Source organism: Moschus berezovskii, chromosome 3 (assembly GCF_049115385.1).
Source record: "Moschus berezovskii isolate FMDL1 chromosome 3, NW_MosBer_1.0, whole genome shotgun sequence".
NCBI classification, from domain to species: domain Eukaryota; kingdom Metazoa; phylum Chordata; class Mammalia; order Artiodactyla; family Moschidae; genus Moschus; species Moschus berezovskii.
The window spans coordinates 78,390,472-78,402,747 of record NC_142462.1 but is presented as its reverse complement, the minus strand read 5'-3'; the positions used below and the strand labels follow the sequence as shown (position 1 = coordinate 78,402,747).

Here is a 12,276-nt window from a genome sequence, read left to right as displayed (position 1 = left end):
TCCCCATTCTGAACCCCCCTCCCACCTCCCTCCCCATCCCATCCCTCTGGGTCATCCCAGTGCACCAGCCCCAAGCACCCTGTCTCACGCATCGAACCTGGACTGGTGATTGCTTCACACATGATAATATACATGTCTCTGCCATTCTCCCAAATCATCCCATCCTTGCCCTCTCCCACAGAGTCCAAAAGACTGTTCTATACATCTGTGTCTCTTTTGTTGTCTCACATATGCTTTTTCTTTATTCTTATTTTTAATAAGAATATCCCAAATGTATATGTATTCATTATAAACTATTTTGAAGCCATCCCATTTTTAGAAATCAAAATTTTTCATCTCAACTTAGATTTTGGTTTGTTTTAAATATAACGATAACCCTGTATACGAGACAGCAAAAGAGACACAGGTGTTTAGAACAGTCTTTGGGACTCTGTGGGAGAGGGCGAGGGAGGGATGATTTGGCAGAATGGCATTGAAACATGTATATTATCATATGTGAAATGAATCACCAGCCCAGGTTTGATGCATGATACAGGGTGCTCGGGGCTGGTACACTGGGATAACCCAGAGGGATGGGATGGGGAGGGAAGTGGGAGGGGGGTTCAAGATGGGGAACACATGTACACCCGGGGCAGATTCATGCCAAGGTATGGCAAAACCAATACAATATTGTAAAGTAGTTAGCCTCCAATTAAAAATAAAGTAAATAAATAAAAATATTCATTAAAAATGAATTTTATTCTGTAAAAAAATACTATCTACTATACATAAGCTGGTGTTAAGATCACTTAATTGTAACATGACTGTTTTACAAGGAACTGTCTCCCATGGCCTCAGGAAAAAGGCAGATCTACGAATGCAGAGCTCATTTGTTACAGGCTTGGCTCTGTTTCCACTGCCTGCTTATGCAAATACACTCCTCCTCTTCAAGTGCGGTGCACCTTAACCTCATTTTCAAGAATCCAAGAAAGAAAAATCACAGGCCTGTAAGAGGAACCATCACCCAGCTGACTTATTGGTTCTGTAATCCCTTATACCAGCATTGGTTTTCAAGACCCTTTCAGGGCATAGAGGATCTATGAGGTCAAACTATTTTCATAATAAAATTAAGATATTTGCTTTTTTTATTGTGTTAACAGTTGCACTGATGCTGCAGAGCAATGATGGGTGGTAAACTGCTGACACCTCAGCATAAATCAACACAGTGGCACCAGGCTGTCACTGTATTCTTCACTGCCCTGCACAAGCATTAAAAACAACCAAAAAAACCAGTTTCACCTAAGAATGTCCTTGATGATCAATTATTATTTTCATTTAATGTCAACCTTGAGTACATGTCTCTTTAATATTCTGTGAGAGAAAATCAGAAGACTGCATGAAACATGGCTGCTGCATCTCCAAATGGAAGAGTTCTAGTGGGAAATGCAACTAGCTGTTTTTTTCATGGAACACCATTTTTACTTGAAAGAACAAATGACTGACAGACAAACTATGGTTACTCAGACTTAAGAATCTGGCAGACATTTTCCCAAAACTGAATTAAGTGAGTTTGTCATTTTAACAAAGACAACTGACATTTATTGCCGATGATAAAGCTTGAACTTTCAAGTAAAAATTAGAATTTTAGAAACTTCTATCTTGGGATATAGCTTGGCCACTCCTCAGTATTTAAGGAAACTTTTCTATAGAGATCAATGGTGATATTAATGAATGTGCTGTTTTAATTGTACCATGACTGTGTCAATATTTGGAAGTTCTGCATAATGTAATGAACCAGTATTTTCTAGCTGACCAATGCATGATGTTACAAAAGCACACATGGGTAAAAGATCCATTCAAAGTACAAGACAGTCCTCTGGATTTTGCTGTAACACTGTATGAAAAGTTCATTGATACAGTTTTGGATTCTGCATTGCAACTAATCTTTACCATCTGTCAAGTTTGGGTATAGTAACAAAAAAGAATCTCTACAATTACCTGCTGCTGCTGCTAAGTCACTTCAGTCGTGTCCGACTCTGTGTGACCCCATAGATAGAAGCCCACCAGGCTCCCCCATCCCTGGAATTCTCCAGGCAAGAACACTGGAGTGGGTTGCCATTTCCTTCTCCAATGTGTGAAAGTGAAAAGTGAAAGTGAAGTCGTTCAGTCGTGTCCGACCCTCAGCGACGGACTGCAGCCTACCAGGCTCCTCCATCCGTGGGATTTTCTAGGCAAGAGTACTGGAGTGGCTTGCCATTGCCTTCTCCGACAATTACCTGCAAGGACTATTAAAATACTTCCTTTTCCCACTAGTATATATCTGTATGAGGCTAGATTTTCTTCACACGCTGATTGTACTTAAACTAAACAACATATAACAACAGAGTAAAAGCAGAAGCAGATATGATTGTCTAGACATCTCCTATTAAGATAGACATTGAAGAGATCTGCAAAAACGTAAACCATGCCGCTCTTTGCACTCATATTTTGGGAAAACATTTATTTTTCAAATAAAATATGGTATTTATGTTCACAGGTAGTGGGTTTATCATTACAACTTTTAAATTCATTAATAAACATTTTTAACATTTCTCAGTTTTAATTTCTAACATACGATATATTAAGAGGCATAATCCTCACAAACAAAAGTTTTGGGGAATCCTCAACAATTTTCAAGATTGAAAAGGGTTCCTCATTACCGGGGGCTTGAGTTCAGTCCCTGGTTAAAGAACTAAGATCCTCCAAGCTGTGGCGTGGCAAAAAAAAGAACAAAAAAAAAACACCAAAACAAACAAATGAAAAAACAAACAGAAATGGCCTCTTGAGATTAAAAAGTGTGAGAATCATTGTCCTGTACTTTCCAGGGTAGTTTTAGTTAAAAATCTAAATATTGTTGATACACAACATGAAAGATTGGCATCTTGCTAACCCAGAACACTGGCTGCTAATTATCTTATATTTCCAAAGCACACAGTCTGAGAATTGAATCTAATTACTGTTGACTCATATAGAGCTGTTGATGGAAATCCCTATGTGTTTTCCCCATTTTCTGTGGAGCCAAGTCTTTTGAATACTTCTGCAACTAGATTTTTAGAGCAAGTAGGATATCCTATTTTCTCTTTTTAGATTTGATCCACCATTTTTGTCTACTGAGAGTATAGCCTGTTTATATTTCAAAAGGCATTCATGAATATGGGGACTTCTCTGGTGGCTGAGACAGTGAAGAATCTGCCTGTAATGCCAGTGACTGGGGTTCAATCCTTGGGTCGAGAAGGTCCCTTGGAGAAGGGTATGGCAACCCACTCCAGTATTCCTGCCTGGGAAATCCCATGGACAGAGGAGCCTGGCAGGCAACAGTCCATGGGGTTGCAAAGAATTGGACACGACTGAGCGACTAACACTTCATGAAAATGATAGTATGATGATGTTGAGAACTAAGCCCTAAGGTATTTATAAAATCAACTGGTCAACACCCTATGGCCACTATGGTATATAGTCAGTTATCCAGTGGTCTTCAAACTACGAAGACTTCATGAGAATCCTGGCCAAATGCCTCACTGAAGGTATTATCTTTGTTATATATCTGTCATTTCCTTGCAACCATGTTGGGTTCGAGTCTATAATCATTATTTCATCTTCTAGATGGCATAGAAGATTCTCTTTGACACCTTACTTTAGAAGCTTCTCTGGAGTCCACTTTAAAATATTATCTGGGTCAGAAGACAAACTAAATTCCTACTTATCTTGAAGACAGGGCTGAAGTGTGTCCCCCAATTTAGAATGCTTTTCCCAAACCCCTCCAGACAGCTGGCCACTCTCCCTTGTCTGCTCTCGCAGCCTTAGTTAGTACAGAGTACTACATATAAATATTTGTCTACTCGTCTACTTTCCCCTAAGTGTGAACTCCCCAAGGGCATATTTACATTACAGCAGCCTGACACAGGGGCTGGAACAACAACAAAAAAAACGTTTTACATGAATATTTGTTGAATAAAAACAACTGATTTTGGTTAGTTATTCTAATAGAATCTCTTCGTATTATAGTAGGATCTCTTTGTCCATTCTGGGCTTTTGTTATCTCTTACCAATATTATCAATTAGAGGATATTTCTTGACAGAAAGGGAGCAAATAAAATAGAAATTAAATTGTTTTCTTTGAATTACTGCCCCTAATAAATTTCAAAAACAACAAAACCAGATAGCAATTATACACTTTTTGTTGTCTTTAGTATAATTTATACATTTTAACTATTCTTATGTTTTCTTTGGTTATTTAGCCATTTCAATGTCTAATATATGTCCCTTTAAAAGTTATATTTGTTGGATAGATTCTAGCACAAGAACATGACATAGCTTAGTTTCTCTCCCTTCTTTCCCCCATTGGGATCCTTTGAGATTAAATGGTATTTTAAAATACTCATCTCTTAAAATATTTATTTGGTTGCATCAGTCTTAGTTCTGGCACACGGGCTCTTTGATCTCTGTTGCAGCATGCAGAATCTTTTTAGAAGCATGTGATGTGAGATCTAGTTCCCTGACCAAGGGTCAAACCCAGGCCCCCTCCATTGGAAGCGCTGAGTCTTAGATATTGGACCAAAAGAGAAGTCCCTAAAATACTTGTCTTTAATATCATACATTGTGTCTATTCTTTTCTCCAAATTTTCTGAAATCTGCCTTCCAAAATTCCAGCCAAATATGTCTAGCAGAGGCCAGATTTTTCCCTCATTGGCTGTGATGAATTCAAAGATGACAACTACTTTTGCCTAGTTTTTCCCCACAATTAAATCTGAGTATAGTATTAGTTTCCCTATTTACTTCCTATGTCCTTCAGCCTTACTCACTTCTTAATGCACTACTTCCACACTTAAACGATATCTGAAGAGAGAAAAAGAGGCAATAGTAATGACTGTTTATTGCTTTTCTTCCCCCTCCATATTCTTGATGTCAGTGCCTCTTAGTTGAAGATTCCTTGTTGCTAAATACTAAAAATAAAACTAACCACTCCGACCCCTGGCTCAGTGGGTCCCAGACCTAAGAAGCAGAGAGGGTAGGAAGAGAACCATCCTCAATCCCCCTCATCATTTGTCTTCAAATACCACTTGCCTTTTAAACTTCTAAATATAGGCATATTTCACTAAATAATAATATAATTAATAAAATGAATTATAATGGAATCAGAAATTAACCCCATATTAATCCCAAAAGATACAATGGAACTACAGAAATGCAAATAAAATCCATATTCCAGAAGGTTATATTCTCCTCTTTCACCAGCTATATAAACTGAGACAAGCTAATTAAACTCTGAGCCTCAATTCTCAATCTGGAAAATACAAATATAAAATATACTTTAGATAATTATTGTGAGAATGAAAAGCTGAAGTGACCAATACAATACTCATTGCATACTGATATTTAAAAACAATGATTATAATACAAATCTAACACCATGCTAACCATGACACTATACACAGAAATCCCACTCATCCTCAAAACCCTATGAGGAAGGTATTGCTGTTATTCTCATTTTCAAGATCAAGAAACACAGTCATAGAAATATTTAAGATAATTTGCACAGCACAGCACAGTTATAAGAAGTTGCATCAGGGAATTTCCCTGGTGGTCCAGTGGTTAAGACTTTACTTTCCAATGCAAAGAGACAGGGTTTGATCCCTGGTCGGGAAGCTGGGATCCCACATGCCTTGTGGCCAAAAAACCAAACATAAATGACAGAAGCAATACTGTCAGAAAACTAAGATCATGGCATCTGGTCCCATCACATCATGGCAAATAGATGGAGAAACAATGGAAACAGAACAGACTTTATTTTTTGGGCTCCAAAATCATTGCAAATGGTGACTGCAGCCATGAAATTAAAAGCCACCTGCTCCTTGGAAGAAAAGTTATGACAAACCTAGACAGCATGTTAAAAAGCAGAGACATTACTTTGCCAATAAAGGTCTGTCTAGGCAAAGCTTTGGTTTTTCCAGTAGTCATGTATGGATGTGAGAGCTGGACTAAAAAGAAAGCTGAGCACCAAAGAATTGATGCTTTTGAACTGTGGTGTTGGAGAAGACTCTTGAGAGTCCCATGGACAGCAAGGAGATCCAACCAGTCCATCCTAAAGGAAATCAGTCCTGAATATTCATTGGAAGGACTGATACTAAAGCTGAAACTCCAAAACTTTGGCCACCTGATGTGAAGAACTGACTCATTTGAAAAGATCCTGATGCTGGGAATGACTGAAGGCGGGAGAAGAAGGGGACGACAGAGGATGAAATGGTTGGATGGCATCACCAACTCAATGGACATGAGTTTGAGTGAGCTCTGGGAATTGGTAATAGACAGGGAAGCCTGACGTGCTGCATCCATGGGGTCACAAAGAGTCAGACATGACTGAGCGACTGAACTGAACTGAATTGAAATGAAAACTTTTTTAAAAAATTAAAAAAAAAAAATTAGTGTCAGGATGACACTTTGGATCCAGGCCGTCTTCCTCCAGAGCCCAAGTTCAGCAGCACCCTGAATGAGAAAAAGCACACTTTTTCTTCTCATTCAATGAAGACCTTGTATAGATCACTTCTTTCTATATTTGTTAAATAGCACTTTAACATACTGCCATAACATGCAACTTCTGAGAAAGATAATATTCATGATGTCATACAGACATATATTTTTACTTCAATGACAAAATAACTTGGCTAAGTCTGACATCCTAAAAATAAAAAAAACAGTTCCTTTGAAAAATAGTGTACACTCCTGAAAAACAGAAGAGTCATGTTTGTAATGGCCACAGAAAGTGAAAAGCTTAGCATTTGCCCTCTCCATTTTTCTTTCAGTTGGAAGGCAGCTTGCAAATGGAAAAATCATTTCCCATCACCTCCCTCTCAGAGACTGAATATGATGAAAAAACAGAATAAGGCCAACTCCTGAAGCAAGCAGAGCCGAGAGTCGCTTCTGTCCTAGCCAGGAGCCCAAGAAGATTGATTAATCCTGAATAAGATAGCTATAGCTCCTCACCAGATCTGACTGTGATAATGCATGAAAAATGCAGCAAATTAAAGCACTTTACATAGTACAGACAGAATGACACTCTCAAAATACAAATTTTCATGTACCCATGAGGGGCTGTGCACAGACATTCAGAATTATGTTTTCAAAGCATTTCAATTCTGAGGTCAGAGGGTTTTTTTGACACACAAATTTATTATAAAATATGTTACAGGGTCTAGAAAAGAAGATACCTTCTAGAACTAGGATATTTCTATAGAAAGGAGTTGCAAGAAGAAGCAAGGTAGAACCTGCAAGGGAAAGAGAGGCGAGGCACACAAAGTTCAAGTGATGGAGGTCTTGATGTTCATTACTGCAAAATATTGATAGTATTTGGTGTTCCTCAAAGTACGTAAGAATAAAAACTTGAGCTTAAAAAAACAACACATTTGCTCAGTCTGGGCCTCCTAAAGGTATGAATGAACTCTCATTTGCAAAGTGTCTCTTACTGAGATTGCAAACCTAAGTCAGCATAAACAAGAGTTAGTCAGTTCAGTTCAGTTCAGTCGCTCAATCGTGTCCGACTCTGCGACCCCGTGAATCACAGCACGCCAGGCCTCCCTGTCCATCACCAACTCCCGGAGTTCACTCAAACTCATGTCCATCGAGTCGGTGATGCCATCCAGCCATCTCATTCTCTGTCGTCCCCTTCTCCTCCTGCCCCCAATCCCTCCCAGCATTTTTAATGTAGTTGGCAGACAAACCAGATCTTTACTCTTTTAAGGTCTCACCCAGCAGCATCCCAGCATAGCAGACAGAGTAACTATATCCATTCTGAAAAGACAAATCCCTGTCACTATAGGGGCCTACAGGCCAGGCAGTGTCAGTGCTCCAAGACTAAGTGAAGTCACTCAGTCGTGTCTGACTCTTTGCGACCTCATGGACTATAGCCTACCAGGCTCCTCCATCCATGGGATTTTCCAGGCAAGAGTACTGGAGTGGGTTGCCATTTCCTTCTCCAGTGGATTTTCCTGAACCAGGGCAGGGATTGAACCCAGGTCTCCCACATGGCAGGTAGACGCTTTGCCGTCTGAGCCACCAGGGAAGTTCCTAGCCTATTCTCCAGTATGACAAAGTATTCTTGTTTTCTCATCCTCAATCTGCAACTACTCAGATTTTTTTAAAGTTAAATATGACATGTTATAAACTTTCCCTGGTGATTTTTACTTAAGACTGATGTTATGCTGTAATTGTATATATTAACAATGCAATTTAGGGCTTATTTCTATCTAATTAAATAATGCAATCAAACATGTAAATTTAATGGCTTACTCAACTATAGTGCTTAAAGGGTCACTCAATGTCTGTTGTGCTTCCTTAAAGGTAAATCATTGATTTAAAGAGAGACTACATGAAATGACATGTGAACTTTCCTGAATGGTCGAATTAGGAGAATAATGTTAACTATCTAAATGAAGTTTAACTAAATGACTTATTTACATCTACTCTAACTAAACAGAAGTAATTCTCAATCCGCTATTATAGAATTCAGGTAGTTATAAACAATTTTATCATATGACCCTCCCTTAGCTTTGAAAATAATTTCTGAATTAAAAAAAAAATTCAAGAAGAAAAATTATCTCAATATAGTTCCCTTCAGTGAGGAAATACAATACACTACTTGGCATGTGTCCACAGGAAAAGTCTGGCTCCCAGATGCTTCTTGCCAGACCACAGTGGATTCAATAATGTTTAAACAACTGACAATGTGCACTCATAGCACTGATGACACAGTGACCAAAAATTCAGCAGGAGCCTGTCTCATGGGTGTACTCATATATCGAAAAGTAACATCAAAACAAAACAAATCCTAGACATACTTCACAAATGTAAAAGATTCAACCCAATTCAGTTAGGTTTTTAAAAAATATATGTCACCAAAATTACATACAAATGTGTAAAGAAGACTTTTTATGCCTCTGCAAGAGATGTAAATAAACAAATATCAGTTTTCTATTGGTGTTCTTGAAAATGAGAAATATAAACTCTAATTTGCTTCCTATATCTAAAGTCCAACAACTCTTTCCAGCAACCAATTAGCTATTTCCAAAGTTCATTCATTATAATCACACAATTTAAATTAATATCCCTGATTTCCTAAACCCACATTTGTTGGTTACAATTGTCTCCATTAGTTTGGTACCAATGAAATTTCCAATAATTTATCACTTCTGATCTCCAAAAACAATAACTTTATAGGATTCAGGGGAGAAATAAAACTTCAAAATTTTGACACCAAAGTGGTAGCTCAATTTTCTTAGATACATAGCATCTACTGTCTTTATAACTGGCCTGCAAGTGTATCATTGTAATAATGATACACTTTCTAACCAGAAAGGTTCTGAGTAAAATCTATATCCTACTGTAGCACATTCAAGCATAAACAAAATACTGTTAATATTTAATATGGAATAAGCTGTCAAAAATGTAGCCAACAGTGAAAAAGCCATGATACAAATAAAATTACTTTGTGTGATTTTCCCTATTTCCAGATGACAAGTTACTGTGAGGTGATACCCTCTCTCTTAATAACAAACAACTTCTGTCACATAATGTTTATGTCATGTAAGTTTTGTAAATCAATAGTGTAAAAACTGCTTTGACTTTCTGGGAGAGAAAATGATTGATCGGCACAGGGAATCAAATACATTATTTAAATTAGAAAGACTTCATTTGATTGGAATGCCAACCCCATTTTTAAGTCATACTCTCATATAACCACATTAACCTCACTTGACATGACCTCAAATGCAAATATGTATTATTGTTGGCTTATAAAACCAAAGTCTACATTTGGATCTTGATGGATCTCTACCTTGAGTACTTCTCCACATATACAATCGTCATTCTTTCCCTAAATAAGAATAGGATCATTAACTTCATAGATTCAGCAGCCATTTAAAATCTCTTCTGTCATATATTCAACAAAATTTCTTGTCAAGAAGTAATTAATACTGAGTATAAAGCCCAGAAGGCAGGATATTAGACTCCAGCATGGAATCTTGCCTACAGTATATACTCAGATTTTTGTTTATTTGACCTGAATTAGTTGATAAGTCAAACACTTAAAATTAAGCTAAGTCTCTACTGTAGCGGTTTTTGAGTAACTGATTACTTATAACTGAGAATTCAACCTCTAACAACATGGCCAACCAGGCTGAAACAAACCTGTCTCTCCCACTTGGTCAAAGGGGAATACTGACCCTCTACAGGGTGCAGTGGAGGCTGGAGTTTTAACCACTTCACAGATACAGGAGGCATAGCCTTGGGCCCATGGAAAGCAAGGAGCTGGAAGCAAGACCTCCACCAGTTTGGAGAAGCCCCAAGGAAGTCTTTTTTCTTCCCAGGGCACTGGATGGCAGTGGTCGGGTTGGGGCGGGGGGAAGGGTTTCCTGTGAGAAATCAAACCTCACAGCCTGTACAATGTGAGATCCAAACATATACTATCCTCAAGTAGTATTTTCAAGCCAAGAAATTTAACATAAAAACTGTGAAACTCCTGGGGCTCTGCAAAACCATTGTGTAGGAACATTTCCACAACCCAGAGCACAGGGCATTCCTGCAGGGGCAGGAAGAAAAGCCGATAAACTCACAATACTCGAAGTTAGCAGAAAAGACGCCCGAGTAAACAGGCAATCCCGCTGTCACCGGCTCTAACACAAGTCAACACAGAGAGCTGTGAGAGCACAGAGGAGAGCTAAGAAATTAAGGAAAAGTACAGAGAAAAGTAAATTCTTATTCTCCTAGCACTGCTAAACTAGAGATTCAAAACACAAACTGCAGGGGTCTGGTTCCTTTGCTTTCACCCAGTGAAGGATTAATCCCGCGTGAATATTTTCCAGGGCTTTGGACCATCTGGTTTTTAATGTCTCAAGCAATGGAGTTTCTTCTACCACTTCCTTTGAAAAGTCTTTTTTGTTGTGGTTGGGGCAAAAAAAAAAAAAAAGTTTAAATGCTAGAGGAACTTGGCAATTGTTGTTAAAGTTCTTTTTATTTCTTGTTACCTCTTTCTAAATCCTTTCAAGAATATAAATTCTCTTCTTTCCCTATGACATGAATATACTATAATCTGTCCTCTTCCACATAAACCAAGTTATCCACCTGAACATTTTTTAAGAGTTTGTTTACAGTCTCCCTTACCCATAATCATTTTACTTTCATCTTCAGAATGTTCTTTAGGTGGTGTTCAAACCACATTTTGCTCCTTGAGTTTGACAGCAATGAATAAAGGGCTGGGTCTTTTCCGATATTTCTTCTATTGGCATAGACTTTGATCTTTGCTTCTCATCAGTCTCTTTTTAGTCTCTGGTTACTTTTCAAAATTAGCTTTTATTGAATTTAGCTACATTTTATATTTCTATTTAACAAACTCTGAGTTATATTAGTCAACACTGCACTCCCCAGTGCCAAGCACAGTGCCTGACATATAACAGCTGCTTAATTAATATCTGATGTATAAATAATTAATAATTTCTTGAAAGAATAATGATGAACTTACATGAAAGTTTGGGGTGTTTTTTCTTGTTTCATGTTGCATTTTCATCACCCTTTTCAGTTCTTTCATTAAAAATTTAAATGATTTGAAAGCTTCAGAATACTTCCAAATTAATGCTGGGCTACCAAGAAATATTAAATAAACAAGTAGGCTAAAAATGCACATATTTTAAAGTGTCTACACATGTATATCTACACACTTGGGAATTACTGTCTCTTACAGTTATGTCTTAAGCCATATAGGGAGAGATAATGTTTTATTATGAGTATAGATGACCTTCACCTTGACCCATGTAATCAAGCTAGGTTTCCAGGAAGAACTGAAATGTAAGGTAATTTGTGAAAGAAAACATAAGCTGCCCAGGGAAGTGAAATGAGGTTATCTGGTGTATGAGAGAGGGTAATAGGCAATGTGAAATCAGGAGCAGGACATGTAAACAGTGGGCGGAGGAAAGGAGCTTGCTTAATTGAAGGAAAGGGTGTGGAATGGAGAAGGAAACAAGGGTAATATAAGTCACAGCTGGGACTAGAAGTGAGCAAGCTGAATCCTGACCACAGCCTTCCTCTGTCCTAGATCAGTGACTCCTCCAAACGCCCACTGAATCCAAGAAGGGGCTTGAAAGATAATTTTTAAACACTTTCCCCAAGCATCTGCCTAATCATTAATTCTTAACTTTTGTCCCCCCATCCTTTAAGCTGCGTGTGCAACTTTCCAGATCTGAGATTATTTCTAAACATGAAGCTCCTCATTTT

At 38.0% G+C, this 12,276-nt stretch overlaps 1 protein-coding gene across 1 annotated transcript in view; it reads right to left on the bottom strand.

Moving 5' to 3' along the window:
- Window positions 1-12,276, bottom strand: part of SKAP2 (src kinase associated phosphoprotein 2) — a 175,115-nt gene that overhangs the window by 33,318 nt on the left and 129,521 nt on the right. The window lies entirely within an intron of this gene.